The sequence below is a fragment of the Tinamus guttatus genome, unplaced genomic scaffold, assembly GCF_059628265.1.
Source record: "Tinamus guttatus ecotype Peru unplaced genomic scaffold, ASM5962826v1 Tinamus_guttatus_pri_ptg000058l, whole genome shotgun sequence".
NCBI classification, from domain to species: Eukaryota; Metazoa; Chordata; class Aves; order Tinamiformes; family Tinamidae; genus Tinamus; species Tinamus guttatus.
This window is the reverse complement of record NW_028288592.1, coordinates 1,294,106-1,316,948: the sequence shown is the minus strand read 5'-3', so window position 1 is coordinate 1,316,948 and position 22,843 is coordinate 1,294,106.

Sequence of the window (22,843 nt, the reverse complement as noted above, 5' to 3'; positions counted from 1 at the left end):
TTTTATGGGAATCTCATCAAAGCAAAATAAAATTAAAAAAATCCAAAGGAAGTTTCTATAAGAAAATTCTCCAGATATTCTATTTGGAAAAAAAGCACTTTCCACCAAGTAACTGGAAGTGACTATGAAAATTTTTTCATTCATAATGACAGTTCTGCATATTCTGTTGCTTTGTCACCTCCTGTATCTATTTGCTAGGCTATGTCTCACCACTCTTCATAAACAAGTGGTTGATAAAACTTCATGTCTTCTGTGATATCGGAGATGTGAGTAATCAAAGGCCTACCAAACAAAACTCTTTCCTTCTGAACTTTCAAATTTGTGCTAAGTGTACTCTTTTATCCTTCAGGCTGAAGGTTGGAATTTATCTTTAGTTTACTCAAGTATAGACATCTTCATCTTTACAGCCAGTTGTCCTGGACTCCCTCTCTAGTCAATGGAGAAAAAAACAGACACCTTTAGGATGTGATTCATCTCATCCCAAAGCAGATATCTAAAATAAGTTAGATGAATCATGTCTTAAAAGTGCTCGTTTCTTTCTTCTGATAAGTGTGTTTCTTCCTGTATGAGGGATCCATGGGCATCTAGATCAGGTGTATACCTGCCAAACTTTGGTTGACTGCATCCCAAACTTAAGAGAGTGTATTTGATACAAGTTTGCACCAGACTTCAAGAAAAGGTAGAGGGTTCAAGAGTTCCGCTGTTTATCATATTCCACTGAGAACAATAGGTAATGTTAAAAATTATTCTTTTTATCATATAAGGTGTTTTAAGTACATATTATGAGTACACTCAAGTAGGTTCTGCTTGTGTTCCAAGCCATAAAAAGCCATGTGACAAAGGCAGCACAGTGCCAACCCCCCCAGCTAACATACTCCGAAAATATTTTTAAATTTAATATCCAAGCTATATAGTATGTAAAGAAAGAATAAAAGAAATAGGCTATATGCACATTAAAACTGGAGTCAGGTTTGGTATTTTCTTTCCATTTCTATGTTGCAACAATGTTCTAGTACTCAATAGCTCAATTAGGATAGTTGCATTTGTTTCGTAATTGATTTAATGAGGAGGATGATTTAAATGTAATATGTTGAGACAAATAATTAACTACTGTGTTTTTTTTTTTTTTTGGAATGATGATTAATGATGCTGTCCTAGATCCAAATGTGTGTTCACAATGATGCATTCATAGGGATGTAACAGGTGATAATAAATGTGTTAACATTCAGCTCTTGTACTCTAGTATGATCCAAGCAGGATTTCCTCTTACTACTTAGTTTACAATAAACTTTACTACAAAGCTGAAGCAAGAAAGACTTCTCCTGTGATTTGTAGTGTTGTAAATTTTGCTATCTTCAAATTCATACTTTTATAAATTCCATTTTCCATCAAAATGAGCCTTGAGCTGGTGTAAAGAGAACTAAAAGGAGATTTGCCCTGAAGGTTTTTAGCTGTAAGAATGGCACAATATGCATTTGTTAGGCAGGTTTTAGGTGCGTTTAGTGCTCCTTGTCACACAACCTAGACGATTACTAATACTATACTCTGTAGAGTCTCTTCCTGTCTTCTGCTTAAAGCCAGTGTTTTCAAGGTTTACATGGGCGAATTTGAATTACAAGGGAACCAGTGTGTTATCTTGGTTGAATCAGTGGCTCCCACTAGTCTGTCTTGAGGAAAAACTCTTAAATTGATTTGGGAATGCCACTGTGATCCAACACAGGTAAAATCGCTGGAAGTTTTCTTGTTTCAGAAGTGCGGCAGCAGATCCAGATCAAAGTTTTGAGGCTAGGTCCTCGTTTGCACTGAAGGAGATGGGGATGAGGGTGATTGTGCAGGCTAAGAACAAAAGGTATAGAGAGTAAAATAGAAATACAGAAGCCTCTGTTTGATTATGTGAACTTCTAAGCAATTGCAATGATTAATAAAATGTGAGGTTTGTGAAGATGAAAACTATTGATAATTTTCCATAGCATATAAAAGAGATCAGCCCAAGAAAGCTTCAGTACATTCCTTAGTACACAAAGACATTCCTGGCCTTGTGTAAATTTAGTTTTCACAATAAAATTCACTCTTTGCCTTTATTAACATTTCTACTACTATGTAATTATATGTACTCACAGAAATTTTGTGTATATTTGGGAAGCAGGCTCAAGGCCCAGCTTTTTAAAGAAAGCACAATACCCATGTGACTGCAGTTGAATTGTTTAATAATACCTATATACTTTAAAGACTTGCACTGTAGCCAAAACATGTCTGCTTGCATTCCTCATTTCACTTAAGTGGCTTTTCTTATGAAAAGGTTTTGTTTGTATTCCTGCAGTTGGGAAAAAAAAAAAAAAAAAAAAAAGGAGCTGCATGCCAAAAAAAAGCCCCTAAAATGCAGTGGAAAATGTCCTGAAAAGACCACTGCCACCTGTTTTAGTTCAGATATTAAATCAATGTTTAAAATACTTAACAAGCCTTTAGAATTTAACATCACCAGTTCACAGCTCAGAAGCATGTGAGTCTGAGAGCGGAACTCGCTTGGTGCAAACACTGTGATTCCAGAAACGTAATGGCATATATAGTAACCTTTTGAAGAATAAACATGTAAAACTGACATTATAGGTCTTCATTCATGAATTCTGTATAGTGCAACTGAAGCAATATTGTCCTCCAGAATTTACTTGCTTTATTTACTCTCTACTGTGAAATTCATTGTGCAGGTCCTGTTGGATTTCCTCTGGAATGCAGAGTTCAAATAAATTGGAGTTGCACAAACACAGTTGTAAGTGTAAGTATTCAGTCAGTTTGCTGAGGATTCTTTTTTATTTTTTAAATAGCTTGATTTTTTTTTCTATAACTCCAAGCACACTGATTTCAGTTTAGCTATGTTAACTTTTTGCATTCCTTCTTCTCTGAAATCTCACATACACATCACAATCACTGTAAATGTTTTCACATTGAAATTGAAGATGTAAATGAAGTACTGCAGTGCTGTCTGGTTTTAGTTACAATGTCTGTTTGTTGACATCTCACATGAAGGCCTGCTGTGTCTCTGGCTCTGTCTACTTCATTTCCCCTCTAATTAGACTTTGCCCTCAATTAAGTTAATGATGCAACTTTTCCTATAGATCATTTGCCCCTTCAATCAATTAGCAGAATATGAAGGGTGCATCCCTCTTTGGCTTTGGATTTGCTTGCCTCGGGGCAGACTGTTCAGTTCACAGAAGTACTTAGGCAAAGCCTACTGTTTACTCTGAAATATATAACTTGAATAAATTAGGGCACAAAAGAAGTTTGCTCTTGATAATATCTCTCTCGCTATATATATATATATCTATATATAAAATAAAAAATAAACCATTTATTTATATGACAGCATAGATATAGCTGCTGCAATCTAGAATAGCAGTTATAGAAATGCTTTAGATGCTTATATGGCAAAGATTTTGCTGTTTGTCTGCAATCAGAGCCAAGGGCAGAGCAAGGCTAAAGGCAGGCACGTTGTTCTCACTCGCTCCCCTGCCTGCAGCGTCCGGGTGCCTCCAAACACAGCCGCACTCGTGGCTGATCCTCCAGTTCTCCAGTTCCTGACCCTCTCTCTCTCTTTGTCAGTCTGTCCATCAAGCACTCTGGCCTTTTATTTCTTTATTTCTCTTGGTTTCTCACCTCATTTCTGCTCTTTTCTCCTCCGTCCATTATTTATCTAAAACATTACTACCAGGTAATTATACTTACCACATTTCTTCTATGCCTGCTGCCTCATCTCATTTCTAAATTTCCTTTGTCCTCTTGAAGAAGCAAATCAAAGTCTATATCCCCCCTTTTGATGTTGATACCTCCTATATCAGCTCCCATTTCTTCTTACTCCCAATCTGTTTGTTTCATGGGCTTAGTTTTGGTGATAAAAACAAAGTGTGAATTTTACCTTCAGCTACCTAGTAAGCAAGAGCTGTCCTGAAGTGCAAACAAAGTAAAGATCAAAGCCTGCTAGTCTGACCATCGGCTAAACTTGCTGAGGTCGGCCCTAGACCCTGGTCTAAGGGCCTCAGCAAGTTCACCTCTTGCTAAAGCTAAGGAGTTTGCCTTTCACCCTTTTATACTGGAAACATTCATGTCTTCAAGTTATTTAGATTTTTTTTTTTTAATAGGAAAGAGAAGCTATACCTCTCCCTGCCACCTTTTCTTAGATTATGTCTCTTGAATTGCATATGACAGCCTCCTCCTTACTCGTAAAGAACTAAATTTTTTCCTTGTCTATTTTCACATCCTTTTCTAAAAGTTGGTACCTCTTGTTTCCAAACTAACCTTATCTTCCTTTTTTCTTTTTTTCTTTTTCTGGTCTGCTATTGACCTCTGATTAGTTGGGATTCTTTGTCTGATTTAGCTGGCATAATCTCGGAATGATCTATCTTATTCTGTGGTGGTTTGGAAAGGTATTTGCTCTCTATCATGTATAAAACTGGTCCTTAGGACATGAAGAAAGTAGCTCCTCCTTAGTAGCCTCCCTTGTTTTTATCATTAATAAAAACAAAAAAACAAAAACTTCAATTTAAGGCTTGCTATACCTTATTTCTCTTAAAAATATCCTTCCTGTTATCCTGGGAATGTGTCTTTAAATGTCTTCCAATTTCAGGAATGTAGGGACCGCCAAAGCATGCCTGGTGAGGTGAAACTGGCAAACTAGGGAAGACTCTTACCCTAGGGTGTGGGATCCGCCTCAGCCAGAACTTTTTAGTCTTCAGGACAGTTTTATTTCGCCCTTGTGTTCGATACCAGGCCTGCATGTGCAGGAAGCATCCCACCCTGCAGGAAGCATCCCAACCCACGCAGGAAGCATCCCATACCTGCCAGCTAGTGGGAAGCCCCACTAGCTAAAAACCATTAGGACTGCCACAGGGCTGGGATATCTCATCCTGACAGATGGCAAGCTCATGTTTTATGCTTAACTTTACAACCTTAACATGAAGAACCTGAAGCTACATTTCAGACTGATAAATCAGAAAAGTAGTAGTATAGCATCTGCTTAAAAAAATAGTTTCTTATGACTTCACATCTTTCCTGCACCTGCAAATGTCCTTTCTCTGAGTTTAAGCACTGTATGAATGATTTACTTTAAGCACTTGACTGATGTTCATATCTTGCAATACTATACCAATAGGTAAATATAAATTTACTTGTTTTTCTATTTAAACCTATTAAAAAGAGGATATATATGACAACTTGCTTGAGGCCACAAAACATGTCATTGTCAGAGTCCCTTCTTCTATCCGCTGTACCCATGTACAGGTCATATGGAAATAGATTTTCAAATATGTTAAGTGCTCGACATTTTTAACTTTATTCACTTTAGAAATAAAATAAAGCCTTTGTTCTCTTTTTTCTGTGAAAAATACTTGAACATTTCTTGAGGGCTTTATATGCCCTTTTTGAGTAGTTTCAAGTAATGTAAATCCTGATTTCTCTGAACTATTTAATTGTATTCACTTGCCAATTTTACTGTACACATTCCAGTGTACTTCTAAACATACAATGTGTGTGTAAAGTTCAGACTGATATAGCTTAACATTCTTCTAGTGGCAAGAGTGTTATCACCCTGTTTGTTAGTTTAAATCTAATTTGCACATCATAAGACAAGCAAAGGGAGACAATATTTTACCATACTTTGAATAAGCAGATAGCCAAAGGCTTTCTGTAGATGGATGAGAAAGACCTCATTTATTTATTTGATATACATATTCAAACAAGGTCTTTTATTTTTATAAAGGAAGTGTACCTTACAATGATATCAAACAACTAGCATTTGTTTTGTCATAGCTCGTATTATATCGTTATAAAAATAACATGTTCTTAACACACATATAGTAGTACCCTTTGTAAGTCAGAGATGTCATTGTGAAAACTAAATACAATGCAGGACAGAGTAAAACTGAGTATCTTGAATCAGCTGTTAAAAGGGAAATGGGAAAAAACTAGCACAACTGAAAGTGAGACTGGAAATATCATGCAATCCATACTTGATATGCCAAATCCTTAGAAAAGCAATGTTTTAAATAGCATATTTATCAGTTCACCCAGCCATCATTAATTAGTATGGTAAACAATAAAGGAAAGATAAGACAATCACAGAAACCCGTAAACACTGAAAGCAATGGAGCCAGAATGATAAAGGGTAGAATCCATGTCAACTAAATTGAGCTATCAAGTCTAAGCTGCTGAGTTTTTTTGTTTTGTTGTTTTGTTTTTGGCTTTTCTCTATCTACAAAGAAGGGTGGAAGGGCAACAGATAGCTCCAGAGGGCAACTTATCCCTTCTTAAGTCAGTTCTTCTTTAAGTGACAAGACAGGTGGAAAGAATTGCCTATTGGAGGTATCTCTTTTTCTCAGTTAGCTATTGAGGACCCTCACGTGACAAAGTCAGTCTAGTTCATCTTACATGACTTTCTTAAATTTCAGCAGCAGAAATTCAACTCGGATCCTGAAAATACTGCACAAACACACAACTTTAAGCCCATAGCTCATCCCAGCAGCATGGAAAACTCTTTTGTGTCTTTACAGCCAGGTGTGCAAGACTATGCAAATATAGAGACTAAAATATCATTTCTTCACCACTTTCTGAATGACTAGGTTTCCATACCTACCCAGGAGCATTGCTGGGACTGATAAGATTATAAGGTAATGTCTACCTGAGATGATGTTTTTCTGCATAGATTTGGCCCTCTTAATTATCAGTAGCATAAATATCTTCAGTGTGCATGAGAATTCACGTGTGAAAATAATGTCATTGTTGGATTTTTTCTCTTATCTACTCAAGAGATAACAACAAAATTGGGTTCTCACAAGTAGGCAAGTATCTTGCTTATGATATAAGCTTTTCTCAGGGAATATATGGACACAGTGGGAAAGATAAGCAGTAAATCTTTATATTAGCTCTATTGTGTCAAAAACAAAGTCAGTCAGTAATACCATGAATTTTTAGCTAGGTAGACAATGTGGCATCACATTTGCTTATATCTCATCTAATGCCCTAGAAGAATATATGGTAATGACAGAGTATATACGTCTTAATGGAGAAAATTTTATTGATTATACCTTGTGACATTTTGTGTCATTGCATTGTACTGGTTTCAGTTTACATCAGGAAATCAAGATTTCATGTCTCATTACAGTTATCAAATGTAAATGGTAGCAACTCTCTGTTACTGAAATTGGATAAGAAAGAATGCTGAAGTCACTAAAAAAATCCTATTTGTTTCAGTCAATTTCTCAAGTTTTCCATCTTTTAGATATTTCCTTCCTCTTCTAGCAAGGAAAGAGAAAGAAACAATGGCATAGGAGCATTTGTAAGCACAAGAGCCTGGTAAAGTCATCTAGCATCTATCTATCTATGTGTGCAAAATATTTTCATAATTAAGATGAGAAAATTAAGTGCTTTTATTCCATCAAAATGATTCAGTGATCTGTCATTAAATATAGATAAATAAACAAAAAAGAAATTTGTTTTGATCAATCGCAATTTGCAGTTTCATCGACTCAAATCAGTTTGAAATGTTACGAGTATGATGGCTGATTTCTTGTTCAAAGACAAAGACCTAAGGTTGAAACAGCTTTCTCCTCCTAGGTTACTCTTTCATCTGTGTAATCACATCAGTTTTCCATATCTAGTTCTGTTTTTCTTCTCTTAAATATCTCCTTCTGTTTTTCACTTTTGCTCTCTGCGCAAGAATGCACCAGAGATGTGTTTTCTCTGTCACTTAAACACGTCACATTTTTCAACTTGCTTTTTCTTCTCTCCTAATACATCAAAAAGGCTTCATGAAAATAAAAAGTAATTAGGTTCCTGTGGGACAGGGAGCTGGGGTTGAGAAAACAATATGTTTTCAAAAACTGAACTCTCATATATTTGATATTATTGATTTCTTCATCATCTGTTTCTTTAGCTATAGAGAAGCAATCCTATATTTATTACAGATGTAAATGCAACAGCCCTTAACTGCTGTGAGGTTGGTGGTCAGAAGGATATTCCACAATGGCAGGTCACTGATGTGGATGGATGCAATTTCCTTGGCAAGATATCACTCACTCCAGACCCAGAGACATTTCCCCTAGTGCATCTACACACAGGACAATGAATACTAACCATCAAGATGGTGATTTGGGCTATCAGGTTTTGCAACAATGCACCTCTTATCAGAAAACCAACATCCTTCATCTTCTCCAGGTAGAATTTACTGAAGAAAAGGCATCAGTAGGTTACAGAGTATGTGGCTCAGTAACAGACAAGATAGCTTCTGCCTAGAAGAGCACTGCCTAATTGTGGCTATCTGGAAACAATAACGAATGTTAAAGGAGAAAAAAGTTGAAAATCACTTTGATGTCATGAAGAGGTAATGTTTGTGGCTTTCTTTAAAAAGAAAAGAAAAGAAAAGAAAAGAAAAGAAAAGAAAAGAAAAGAAAAGAAAAGAAAAGAAAAGAAAAGAAAAGAAAAGAAAAGAAAAGAAAAGAAAAGAAAAGAAAAGAAAAGAAATTTGCTCTTCCCCCCACATCCACGTGTCTTGTCTGGATTTCCTTTCAGCCAGCTGATCTGCACTCATGTGTTCATTTGAGCAAGACACCAAAGCAGCAGTTTGTGCTACAGCTGTATTCCTTTCTGCAGCCTTGCTCTGCAACCTGAAGTTCAGGTTGCAAGTTATCCGAGTATTCCTGTGCCCATAATTCAGAGCTGCCCAACTTTGGTGTGCAGGGACCAGACTAGGAGCCGACATAATTTAAAAGTACTTAGTAGCCACAACTGAAGTCAGAAAGAGTCTAAAAGAATATTTAATTAAGGATCATTATAGGCTTCAAAACTTACATCTTTTCTTTGTAGCATCAAAAATTCAGAGTAGCACCTTTTTGAATGAAAATGAGTGATAATATCCCAGAAGCAGTAAGCAGATTTCTTTCCCACATATTTGAGGCTTAGCAAAAGCTTGGCAGCAATAAAACTGAAGTCCGGAGTAACTAGAACAGTATCCAGAACCTTGGTGGAGAACTCTTCTGTGGCACCCCCAATCTTCAAGAGGATTCACGTCCAAACTCATGTAAACTTTAGTCTCCATTTTACAAAAGACTATGAGATGGTATCCCCTGCACAGGAATTCTTCACTTCTTTTTTTCAAGATGTATGGCTGATAAACAAGGACAGACCACAACAATCACTAACAGAAGTTAGTGATTTTATAAACTATACTTGGAAGACTTGAAAGAATATTTTAACTGCTTGAGGTAGTGAAGGCTATTTACAAGGACAAATTGGTATTTATTTAATTTTGAAATAATCTCTTGTGAAGTTTATTAAATATATGGTACTTAGTAATGGTTGAATATATTCCTTAATTGTGACATTTGAGCAAATGATTTTCTTACAAAGCAAAAGTTTACTTTTTTATTGTCAGATAGCCATGATTCCATCTCCACTTGCTGATAATGTATACTAGAAATGCATAAGGATGTTGTAATTCAATAGGCAAAGAGACCTTTCTATATTGCTCTGTTTTGTTTTCAGTCTTCTTACAAAAATAACACTAGAATAGATGTAACATACAGCTTTTCAGTTAAAAGCATGCAAACTTAATTGCTGCTTTGGCAAATAAAATAATCAACTACAAGCTGTATGGATAATGTAATACTTTGAATACTTCATTTAGAAATTATTAAGTACTTGCTTAAGGAGATTCTTTTATTTAAGTTTATACAGAACTACTAAAGAGAAAGCAATGCCAATATAAATATCGCCTTGAGTATTGTTCATTACATTTTCAGGATAGCTGAGGTATCACTTTGAGACAAAGCATAGATTTAGTTCAGGAAGAGTCGGATGGTAACCTTTGATCTTTATTTCCTACAGTTAACACCATAATAATTCTTTTTATCTCATCATGTATATACACATTCCGAGGACTTAAAGCCAGTGGTTGTGCAAGAAGTTATTTGTAGTTTAAATGAAGTACTTGGATGATAAATCAAGAGGTTTTATACAATACTAACTTGTGATAAATCATTTTTATGTCGTTTTACTCTCTCCAGTACTTCACCACCTCCAGCTCATACCGGTTCATAATAGACTGTGTATGAACTCTTGTCTGGGTTTTTTCATTTAAAAAGTTGCAAACTTCTTGAGGAAGAAGAAAATTTCTTCCTTATTTGTATGGCACTAAGCAAAATCAAAATTAATCAAATTGAAAATAAAAATGCAAAATGAAAGAAATATAGTCCATTCTTGGTAAGAAAACAGATTTCTCTAAATTGGAAAACTACAGGAAGCATTAACCTCACTTAATTTTCATTTTACCTTAATATAAATGTCTAGAACGGGTCAGAAGAATCACCATCGAGAAATGTTTGATTGTTGACAATAAAAGGAGTCTGAAATTACTAGGTCAGGGGTAGATGTCTGCACTATATATGAGGAGAGGTTTCTCACTCTAAATTATTAGTTGCAAACCCATGAGAGTTTTACCTTCACACTTCTGAAATTAAATTAATTACCTCCTGGTGACAGTTGTCATCAAGCATGTTTAGGAGAAGTTCCAAGTGCTCACAATTCCTGCCTATTCCAAACTACATTAACCTGTATAAAAATTAGGCTCTTTTTGGCCCTGCTTCGATCATCTGTTCACCAGGATTCAAGCATAGTCTGAAGTCTCTGGAGAGATGATCCAGTTATAGAACAGCAGCTTCTTGCAACCTGGAGGAGAAGGTGAGATGGGTAGTGAGGTGGAAAATTTCCACATTTATTCATTTGAAAAGGTCTTAAACTACAGAGAAAAGTAAAATTAAATACATGTATAGATGGGTTTGTCTCTAAAAAGCATTTGCCCTTATGAAAAGGACATAGAAAAAGCCCTTGGAACACGAGTTACACATAATCACAGTTCATGAACATAATTTATCTTCCTTGTTGTACTTTGGTAACCTGTTATAGTCAATAAGGCCATTATGCCCTTCTTTGAATATGAGTCTTCTTTTTGAATAAAGTTTGAAGTATAACAGTGAATTATTCTTCTGGAAAAATAATACAATAAGAATCAACGTAATGCCTGATTAATATTACAAAAAAAAATTGTCCAGCAGCCAAAAAAGTCTCAATGAATCCATATATTTACATGTATATATAGAGAGGCATACGTATACACAGATACGTGCCTATCACTCTTATCATATTTGTTCCTGTTAAAAATTTTATGAGTCAGTACAGGAACAAATAGACAAGCGGAACAGATAATTCAAATAAAAACATGAAATGTTTTCTTGTAGAGCTAACTATTCACAGTTAAGTATTGCATGTATTTTTCATAAGGGACCATACAACAGCCTCTATTGTTATCTGCATGAGTTCTTAACAAAAAGTAGGAATAGATGACAACCACTATGAATCACATTTGTTCTTGCTTATATTGGTGATACTATTTTGATTCAACCCTGAATATAAACTGTATGTGAGGAATCGTTTTAAATAACTACAGACCAAAGGTCGAATCTTGCAAACTTTCATGCACTAGAATATTGCTACTGATAGGCATCTGATCCTGGTCAACTCAAAGCACATGAGCAATTCCATGTCCACAGGAATTTTTGTTTTGTTTTGTTTTGTTTGAACCATAGATTTAGGCATCCTAATTTTAAATCAAGAGTAAAGAGGTGCTATAGAAAAATTCTTGTCCCAATATTTTTCTCTCTCATGTCAAAGAAATGTTAAAAGTAAGACTAACTTGTTGTGATGTTACACTGTAATATTTCCCTTGGCTTATGTCCCTTATTATTTAATTAAATGTCATCAAAGACTTCATTGTCAAAGTAAAACATTTGTATTCTATTTTTAATGTCTTAATGGAGCCAGTGAAGAAACAAGAAGTAGAAATACCATAAAAAGTACTTTTTTTCATAACATTTTATGATCGTGGACTGTCTGTAGATAATTTAATACACTTCCTGTCTTTCTTAGTGCATTATGTATTAAAAGGTCACCAAGACTATTTTAGATTCAAGCAAAACATTGGATTTGAAACCATTTTTGTTTCTCAATTTCTATTCTTTGTTGTGCATTACTACATTGTGCATTACTGATTCGTGTGTAAGCCAGTGCATTTTAAGTGAATTCCACTGTCTTCACTGAGGCCAAAGGGAGGAGCCTCCCATTCAGCAGCACAATCAAGTTTTCCGTTAGCCCATTCAAGATTCACAGGGGACTTGATCGCAGCAAAAGCGATCTTTGCAAAGATACAGCAGAAAACAAAGCAAAGGTATTCTTCCTCACATCACCTTGCCAACAAATTTTAGCCCCAGGGGATTTGTCCAGTGTTGCAATCACTCTTTTATCCATTGTGCCAAGCAGCGTTGGTTGTCCCGTGATGTAGACACCAGCTCACTAAGAATAAGAGTGATGCTTCCTCCTTTCATCACTTCATGAAGGCTGCTAAACAGCTCTCATGACATTCTTTCTCAGCTCATGCTGGATTTGAACTGGTTACCTAGGGGTAAAATGCTTCTTATGTACCATTACTGAGCTCACAGTATCATATGTGCTACATACCATGTTCTACATATGCACATAGCATTACTTGTTACCAAATGTTTTTAAATTTGTCATTTGAGTATCATGGGAAGAAAGTTTTTAACTGTTGCTGTCAGCTAAGACCAAAGGACTCATCTAAGGTATCTGATGGAGTACCTGTGACCTTATGCTATAATGTAATGCAGTAAGATGAGGAAAGCTTGGTTTTGTGAAGATTACATTCATAGATTTGGATTTATTTATTTAGATTTATGAATCTAATACTTCTTTCAGCCCACGATCATAGAATCACAGAATCTCAGAATGGTTAAGGTTGGTAAGGACCTTAAAAGATCACCTAGTCCAAACCCCCTGCTGCAGCAGGGACACCTAAAGCACGTGGCACAGGGTGGCATCCAGGCAGGTTTGGAAGATGTCCAAAGAAGGAGATTCCACTCCTCTCTGGGCAGCCTGTTCCAGGGCTCTGTCGCCCTCACAGTAAAGAAGTTCTTCCTCATATGGAGATGGAACTTCATTAAGCTGATGGACATGACACTCAGTTGACTTGAGACCAGCCCCTCATAGTTTAGATGACAGGTTCAGGAAGGAAAAAGAAAGCAACCTTCCTTACACTCAAATAAGGATGAGAGAAGACATAGGGAGACATACTATTTCCCAAGCAACAAAATCCTCCCCTCCACCTGAACACCCTTCAGCTGCCTAATGGCACCCTTCCCACAGCCACCTCACTGGCAGCATTGCCTGCTTTTGAGCTGAAGTGACTCCAGCCTCACATGCTAAAGAAATAGCGAGAGGTTCATGATGGTGGGACATGGGCAAGGAAGCAAATGGTGGGAGCATATGGAGAACTTGTGTAGGGTAAAATTGTAGATGTGTGTTGGTGGGGAGGGAAGTGGAAGCAGATTAAGAAAGAGACACCACTGGCCACACAGGAAGATAAATAATTGGCAAGTAAAAGTGTTTGGATGCTCTATTTTCAAAAAGGCAGAATAAAAGTGAAAGACAAGTAAAAATAGTCAAACTGCATCAACTGGATTAAATGTCGATCAGGGTAGGTGAACACTGGCGTAATATGTGTTTTACATGTCTACTGATTCAGGTCAGCTGAAGATCTTGTTTAAAGAAACTTAAAAGTCATTTAAAGTGAGAAACAAAATCCACTGAATATTACTTAAATCTGAACATCTTGGAATACGAAAATGAACGTATCCACAGCCTATGTTATTTCGCCCGAAATGTCCTATGTCCAGTTTAATGATAGAACATAGAGTGCCATAGTTGTCATTAGATTTAATGTGGGCAATTTCTCAATTTATCTTCCTTTTAGCTAATAGCTTAATAGATATTAAGGAATTTGTCAACATCAGAGGAGTCAGCCAGCCCTGTGCCTATCTATATCTGTCACATTATTCATGAGCACAGTCTCATAGACTATTTTCTTGAGTAAATATCCCTATGTGCATAAGCATTTAGAGGACAGAAGCTATTACCATGTACCACCAAAGTTTCCAGCAAGAGGATTTTTATACTTCTAGGGAAACTAACTCAAACCGAACAGTGTTCTTTGATGGTTTAGTTCAGACAGACCAGCAATTCAGAGCATCTTTTATTTATTTATTTTCTTCTTTTAGCTATTCAGTAACTATAGCTAGGCAATTTGCAGCAGTTAAATAGCTGCAACATTACCAGCATTTGAATAATTTAATAATTGGCGGAACAGTTCCCATCTCCTCCATTTGACCGGATATTTGTTTTATGTGTGTGCCTGATATGCAATACTTACTCTTGATAAATTGGGGGAGGCAGATGTATTTGCTTTTGCTAATTCAGTAGCAGTGAGACTTGTGGTTAAAGCTATGATTATTATGAATATGATGTTGAAAATGGGAATACTTTCATACTTGTTTTTTTTTTCCTGGACTAATACGTCATTAGTGCTCTGTACTTCTTAATCATGACTGTTAGCACTTGAGTAAAAGAAGATTAAATATTATGGATCTCAAAAAGATTTTCACAATATTTTTATACATCTGCTGACCTCCACTACAATATTTTTGCTAAACAAAACTAAAACATTTTAGTGTTTTTCTCTTTGTCTTTTTTTTTCTTTCAGAGATAAAAATTAAAAAGTCAAAGTATGAAAATGGGTGAAATTATGGGGTCTTTATTAAGATACTGTTATCATACAACTCTTCTTGTTTTTTGTAAACCAAATGACCTATATTCTGCTTGTGGTTTTCAGAAAATAACCTTTTAGTTTCCTCATTTGGTAAGAAAACGGTGTCAAAATATACATTGTTCTCCATTTCTTTGCACTATCTGATCCTTGAAGTAATCTATAGAGACTTAAACCATAGGACATTCGGGATACTCAAATTACAAGTGCCCCAAGGACCTGAAAGATCTTGCCCATATCACACTTAAGATTTAGAAGGAATTATTACTCTAAAACAGTGAGTGAGTGAAACTTAATGATTTAAAACTTTAAATACCATTTTTTTTTATAAAAGTAAGAATGTCACTACAGGTAGATCCAACATTTCACCTGCTTTTTTATGCTCATATTTATTTGCCATCCTGATATATGCCCTCCACTGTTGAACACACTGAAAATGCCAGAAATAGGTAGAATTCCATGTAATTTAATGCCTGATGGAACCCCGTCCAAAAGAATGCTTCTTTTTTTTTTAAGTTTATAATACAGTGTTAATAATCAAGAACAAGTTTCAAGCACAAACTTTTCAAAAGTATAAAAGAAAGCAAATAAATCAGCCATGACAGAGCGCTAATGGTAGATTTCTGAGAGAAGCAGCAAGCAAAGTCGTTGCTTTTCTGTTCAAGCTAATACTTTATTAGTTTCAATGTGAAAAAAAAAATCAGAAGACTAAGGTTGTAGCTATATATTGCTGAGAAACTTGAAAATGGAAGAGCAGGGGCTCAGCTGTTACAAATCTGTGTGGTTATGGAAGCCGATGGACCAGCAGTGGAGTTGCACCTTTCAAGCACGTGGCCCTCACGCAGCATGGATCGGCGATGTTTCAAAAGGTGAAGTGCATATGTACAAGCAAGAGAGACACTCTGAACCTTCCGTGAATGTCTTGTTAAAAGTTTTGTGGCTTTGATTAAAGCGAAGCCAGTGCCTGCTTGACAGGCGAGATTGGCAGAACAGGAAACCGATGTCTTCCATTAGCCCCAGAGCAGATAAAAGTGGAGACAGGCAGATGCTCTGCTGGGGGCAGCTCTCCCCAGCAGGAAGGGTTTCCTCCAGGACTGGTGGAGCCACTTCACTTTTAAAGGCAAGTATCTGAACAGACATACATGCACTTCCATTTATCCCAGGAGTCTTTTTTTTCTTTCTTTCTTTTTTTTTTTCCCTTTTCCCTTTCACTTTTCCCCTTCCCTTGCCTTCCCTTGCCTTTCCTTTTCCGTTTTCCTTTCCTTTCCTCTTCCTTCTGTTTTCCTTCCCCCCCCTTTTTTTTTTTTTTGTGACAATAGCAGGTGTTTAGAAAAAGAAACAAGTAATATAAATAAAAAAGCGCCTTCCCCTGGTGCCCTTCTAGCAATCAGCAGTTTAGGGACTTGCTGTGCTGGACGTTGCAGACAGGCTGCTGGTAGTGCATGAGACTCTCCAGCATTCATCTTGTAAACATACACATCCATCTTGTAAACATATGAATTTAGAAAATCTCAGAGTATTACATGAGCTGTAAATGAACAGCACTAGAGCAAGCCTTGTTTAGTGCGTATGAATGATTAAACTCTTTTAGCAGGATATTATTTCTTGATCGTTACTACTCAATTCTGAATGCATTAAAAGACTCTCTTGCAAGTCTATTCCTGCCAGAGAAGAATTCTGGTTATCTAGGGTATTTGGGGATGTAAAAGTCGTCTATAGACAGAAATCTTATTGGTCTCCAAATGAAGAGACTGGGCCCCAGAACTGCCTGATTTCTTAAAACCAATTGGTTTTCCAGAGCATGTACAAGATAGCAGAACTAAGCCAGAGTGGTCAGAAATAGTGGATATATTTTCAAAATAAAGAGAAAGAATTTTTTATTTTGAAATGCTGTTTTCTATTACTTTTTTTTTAATATGTAACAAGAATTCTGCAGTCATTTGGGAGAAAAATATGAAAGCTTGTGAACAGGAATAGGAGTTCATCACTACTTTTTAAATATTTAGAAGAAAAGAAACCTAATTTTAATCAGATCTTTTCTAGATGAGTGTGTTTTAGGGTTTTTTGATTTTTTTTTTTTACTGGTCTATTGAGTTAAATGATAACACATGCCATTTTAAAGACACATTGTGAATATGAAATCTAATAGATTTCAAAAAGGAGTTTAACAATCGTTTTAGTGACCGTATCTGTTTCTGAGTCCTTGGGCCAATTTTTGTGGTTTTACTACTGCTTTTATCTAAAGTATTCTCTGTTTTTGCTTCCCCTGCTCTGTCATCCTGTGCAAGACCAGCACAAACAACAATGGCAAAGAAAAAGAGATTTTGCCCATGAAACACCATACACATTAGACACAATATCATAAATAAATAGAGTAGGACCAGAAAATGAGGAACGGAGGAAATCAACAACAGAAAAGGGAAAACAGCCCTTTTTTTCTTGCATGTACACTATAAATATTTATTTTGGTCTTTTTTTTTTTTTTTCCCCCCAATACAATCACAGGTGTGAGAAGAAGTGGTTTGTGCTAACCTAGAGATTATTGACAGAAAGTGAGCTGCTCCAAGCAGCCTTTTAAGGAGGAATCTTAAGGTGGAGACCCAGCAGCGCCAGAGCTGTTTACAGATTTATAACATTAACCACAAGAGTTAAAATAATGACAGAGCCACCACTTTTGAAGTTGTACTGAAGACTTTGGGCCAGGAAGTGAAGTTTCTTGGTGTCAACCACCTTCTCTCAGTGCCTCTTGATGCCCCCTCCATTTCACTGATCATTTCTTGCTCTACATCCAACACCAAAACACCTAGTGCTAGTGCTAGAGGATCGGACGTCCTCTGCGGGGAAATGTCTATGTCCAGAGGGGTCAGAGTGAAGGACCACGAGAGGCTGAAACACCTAAATGCATGTGCTGATCCAAGGCCTGCCAAAAAGCTCACTTTCGGGCATACATGAATGCCATCTATTCGCTGCAGACCAGAAGGTATTGCTAGAGGAAGGCAGTTTAATAGGTCTGGCCCAGCACTCCCAGAGTACTTGGATGTCTCAGGCATGTGTTTTTAGGATGTTATGTTGCCAGCAACACAATGTTGCTAACAATAGACTATTAAGGAGGAAAAAAAAAAAAAATGGAAGGTTCATGTTGTCACTGATATATGAGAGCTATAGATCATAAAAATGTAAGATGTAAATATCAGTGCCAAAAGATAAATCTGGAAGACTGTAACTGAATGTATAGATGCGGGAAGCTTTCCAAGAACTTCAGATGATGAAAAGGGAAATGTGCACTAATAGTAAGTTATTTGTTCTTTGAGTCTTTTGAAGAGCATTTTATAAAATAAACATAACAAAAATATGTCTCCTTCTAAAGCATTAAATAAATGATGCTTACATTTGTCTTTATATTTTCCTGTATTTTCTTACAAACTTGAGATTGATTACCAGCAACATGGGACATAATATTTATTTTCTTTTATGTTCCCTTTTATTTCATATATGTACATTTAGATAGCACTGCATACACATGCTCTTATAACAGCAATGCTCTTAGTGTGTAGTAGTCACCTGCATCTCAAAATAGCAATTTTGAGAAAGGAATTGAAACTGAGACTCTTCACATCTCATTAAATCTGCCTGGCTTGTTTCATTTCTATGTGATTATCTATCTCTAAAGATGTCTCAGAGGCCACATCAAAAACTTCCTTTAGTTACAATAATGCAAGTGTAAGATATGAATTTTCTTGGTGACATCACATCATTTTTGTTTTCAAAATTGGACAGTCAGGGGAGCTAGAAGGGCTTCTTCTTCTGGATCTTCAAGTATATTTAGTCTCTAAAAAGATATGACTTACGTTTTAGCAAGGAGTTTTTTCTTCCTTTTATTTCTGTCTATTTCCCTTCATGCCCCCCATTCCTTCTCCTTCTCCCCTTGCTTCCTTTCAGAAAATGAACTTTTTTTTTCAAGTATACTCTTCCCTTAAATATATATATATATATATCCCCAAATTTATTCTATCCACCCTTTCTGTCCCTAAGCAATTAAATCATTCATTTCCTCCAATCATATCTCTCTGTTGAAGGAAAGTATTGTCTCACTAATGGAAAAACATGCCATCAGACTTGTTCCTAATATTTCATGCACATTAATAATCCAACTAATTACTGTGCATATAACATATAATAGTTACCTGAGTAGGCCTTAGCCTCAGTTGCTTCCTATTGTTCACAGTACCATTTGGATAGAAGGCAATATATTTCCCTAAATTAACTACAGCTTAATTAAAAACCCACAAAAGCCAATATAGTTGGGATTCATTTGACCAAATAAAGACAACTGTCATAATCACCATTAATCATAGCATAGATGTTAACATCTGAAGTAGTGTCTCTGCACTCTCATTTATGTTCAGTGAAATGAAAGGCACTTCTAGAGTGTGATTCATCTCATCCTAAAATAGACAGTGGAAAGAGGTCAGATGAATCTTATCCTAAATATGCCTATTTCACTATAGTCTATAGACTATAAAGCGAACCTTAAATGGCTGCCTCAGCCATAGACATCTGAAGTCAATGAATTCCACTGGGTCAAGATTGCCATTGACTTTTAGATGTCTGAATAAGGTTCATTATTCAAATCCTAAAGGTTTTGAAAAGACTCGTATTCCTGCAGGATTTCTAGATACTTACATATATCTGTGTCTCTTAATATAATTTATGATCTTCGTATAGTGCCTGGATTCCTCTGAGCACTTTCTGTTTATAGCTCTGCAGTGAAAATAGCTCTTCAGAAAGTAAGAAAGAAGCAGGTCTATGCAATATTTTGTATTATATCCCAAACTGAATAGTTCAGAAGCAACTTAGCTAAAAAAAAAGACAAAATGCAATCCTCTACTTTTTCTTTTCTATGATAATTGTACAATATTTCTTATAAATTCATGGTGATTACTGCGACCTACAAACTGCTTTACATGTTCAGGGACAAAGAATAAAAATCTCTATCAACATTAAAATGTGTTTCTACTGTAATACCAGTGAGCTTACATAAATGGCTTACATCATTTTAGTAAAGGATTAGGTCCTTAATAACATTCAGTGCATGGCCACCTCTGCCCTCACAAGCCACACCCTATTATTTGTATGGAAATTTTGTCCAGCCAGGGGCTGATACTCGCATTCCTTACTATATTTATTTGTCCCAGCATGTTTAGGGAAAAAGCCCTGTGTCTTCTGCAACAGATGAACCTGAATTCCTCTGCAAGGCTGTGGGCTTTAGTCCATTCTTGTTTCCAGAAGGCTGGCCATCTGGAAGTGCTTTACAGCTTTCATTAATAGAGAGATTTATTGAATACAGTAATACAAAATACAAATAACTGAATCGGGGAACCATTCTCTATGTTTCTAACATTGACATTAATTTCAAACAACTGTATATTTTCATACTTTCCATTTGACTTTCCTTTTTTTTTTTGGCAGTGACAATACATCAACCTCTTCTGCTCAATGCGTGAGACTCTGTACAATGTGTCATGTAACAAACAAGGACAGACATTCTTTGCAGGGTGTCAAATGAGGAGGCTACACCCCCTGGATCTGATTAAGGAGAGACAAGGACATAGCATAGGGCTGTTCCACAAGGCACTCTGCAGCTTGGGGCTGCTCAACAGTGCGGCAGTCCCTCTCTGGACTTGGTGACATCCAGTCAACCCTCTCAGGGAGAAAATCAAGGTATCACAGGAAAGTATCAGTGTCTGTTGTCGCATTTAGTAGGGACTTTCCTAAGACACAGTGCTAGACCTGAGTTTGCACGTCTGGGATTTTGGCTGGCCTGATTATAACTAATCACTCTTCACTGCCCTGTGGTCTGGGGAACTGGGCAATGGGCTGTTGCAGATGGGCTACTAGTATTTTTGAAAGGAAGTATCCGTTTTTATTTTCTTTCACCTGTAGCAACTTAACTGTCTCTAAAACTCTTCCTGCCAGTATTCTTGACAAAACAAACTCCTTTCTAGATTTACCTTATTATCTGCCAAGATTGGTAAGGACAAACCCATTTTATTCATTACAAAATGACAAGCAATGTGAGATCCAGTTCAGGAAATTTAGGGACCTAGTCTGAACCTAAGTTTTAGCTCTCTAGAGATGAATTTTCCCTAATGCTCAGATCTCTTGCAACAGAGAGACTCATTGCATGCTAAAAGTGCGTTGCAGATGCTTAAATTATAGATGCAAGCTGGAAGCCTAAATCAGATGGAGGAGAATACACCCTGTATTGACACTTACACTGATGTCTTAACTGCCCTGTTAAAATTATTAGAAATACGTAGGACGTAGTTACGTCTTCCTGGCTGTAATGCATGCTTTTGACCTGTGAAAGAAAAATTGTATTAGTTTGCATTCATTTTAATTTGCAAGCTTATTCTTCGCTGAATGATCATGAGTCCAATTGATCCTAATACAGCTCACAAGCTAACACAGGAATATAATTGATTTTCTTTTGATGTACAGTATAATTATCTGAGAGATCAATAAAGGAGATAAAGGAGTTTTCCCTCAATGGCAGCACTAGCATATTAGTCACTTTTTTTTTTTACTATTCATCTAAAGGAGATATAAACGTATTTCCATTTTTATTTTCTTAGACACTATTCTATTACTGTCTACTCTGACACGTATTGTCTGAGACAGGTAAGTAGCAGTGCCTGCAACAGTAACCACTTGAAAGATCTTATGATTACTTTTTACACCATTAGTTCTCCATCAAATCTCTTAGTTACTTTAGACTATGAAAGATGTTCCTGGTTTCACTGTCATGTTCTACATCAAATCTCATTTGTCTTTATCTTATTTTGAAATTTTCACATTTTAAATGTGAGAAGTATGAGGAAATAAAGCACTGGGAGATCCTAAGAGGATCAAGTCCAAATTGACTCTCAATTTTGTTCATATTTTCTCATTTCTTCAAGGCATTCTGTCATACAGCTAGGTTTCATGGGCTTCAGTTCTTCAGCATTAAATCTAGTATGATTTTGAGACTATTTGTAGGAAACTTGGATGGATTTTAATATAAGTATCCAAAAGTTATACCGCTACAGGATTTAGCACTCTATATATGCCTACTTTGTTTGTTACAGCTACAAAGCTATGTTCAAGAGAGCAATGGGAGATTCAGAACTTGTACCCTTCAGATCTACCTTATTTTGGACCCATTCTTTAGAGACACATATAAAAAATGTCTTTACTAGGTCTATATAGAACGTTTTTTGACCCCCTCAACAGTACACCTTGGCTTGATAAAAAAAAAAAAAAACACACAAATACTACTTGCAGAAGAGAAAGTAGCAGAGCGTAAAGTAGTCTCTGTGGATTCTATGTGTCGTAGAGCAAATGAGTTGTTTGGGAGGAGAAAATTCTCACTCTCTGAATCAAGTCATATTCATTTCCACATTCTCCTTGCATATTGTCATTCCCAAGAAAAAAATGGCAGTCCAAGTTTGTGCTAAAACAGGGAGTGCCTGCCTGTGAACTCTCTCCCCAGGCCTAGTTTTAACTAGTTTTCCCAAATGCCTGAACATCCTCTCCTCGTGATAGCGTGGCGCCAACTGCCCAAACACAGTTTTTCTGCAGATGTCAAGTACAGCTTTTTACACTGTGGGCCAAGAGTAAATTAGGTTAATAAACACGCACATCTATCTGGCCCTGCAACTCTGAACAGGATGGTAATGTTTTCTTTACGCTGACATTGCTATTCTGTATGGTAATATTCTGCATTTTATTTGATTCACAAGTGTAAGCTAAAGAAGTGCACGAATGATCAATAACAGATGCTAAGGGATCTAATTACAGAAACTGACATAGTCACATTTTTAAATGCAAACACACTAGTTTATTTAGAGACACACATGCGTTTTATATTCATTAGCTTTGAATATGCACCAACATGGATTAGAAAAATAAAACAGTGTGTCCCGTGCGATCTGATTTCACTGGTACTGTCTTACATTGTGTTTTGGCCAGACAGCTCCATAAGGAAGTTTTCTGTAGGGAAACTTTGTTCATGTCCATTTGATAAAGCTTTCAGAGTTATTTGTGGATTCAGTTTTATAGGACTATGAGCTGTATTTATATTTAAGTCTC